The sequence below is a fragment of the Dromiciops gliroides genome, chromosome 5 (genome assembly GCF_019393635.1).
Source record: "Dromiciops gliroides isolate mDroGli1 chromosome 5, mDroGli1.pri, whole genome shotgun sequence".
Classification (NCBI taxonomy): domain Eukaryota; kingdom Metazoa; phylum Chordata; class Mammalia; order Microbiotheria; family Microbiotheriidae; genus Dromiciops; species Dromiciops gliroides.
Genome location: NC_057865.1, coordinates 293541698 through 293542263, shown reverse-complemented (window position 1 = coordinate 293542263; position 566 = coordinate 293541698).

Genomic DNA, 566 nt, shown 5'->3' with positions numbered 1-566 from the left:
GTGTGGGAGGTACAGTTACAAAAATGACATAATCCTGCTTATGAAGGATGAAATCACTGATAAAAGATTTCTAGGAGAACAAGAGGAAGGAAAAGACACAAGTTTCACAGGATAAAGAGAGATGAAGAGGGCAGCTAGGTGGCACAGTGGCAAAGGCACCGGCCCTGGATTCAGGAGGACCTGAGTTCAAATCTGACTTCAGACACTTGACACTTACTAGCTGTGTGACCCTGGGTAAGTCCCTTAACCCTCATTGTCCCACCAAAAGAGAGAGAGAGAGAGAGAGAGAGAGAGAGAGAGAGAGAGAGAGAGAGAGAGAGAGAGAGATGAATGGGATTTCCATCTGTCTGGTGGAATGAGCCCCCAGTGGTGAGACCCCAGATCTGTGTGCTGACAATGGATTATTAGTCCTTTAGAGAAGGCTCTTTATAAATGAGAGCAGCGATCAGGAAGGAGATTGGTTGGGAGCTAAGAGGAACTCTGGCTCCCTGAAGCAGGCAATCTGTGGGGCCTCTCTATCCTGTAGTGCTTAAAGAGGAAGGAAAAAAACTGACTAGACCATAGAG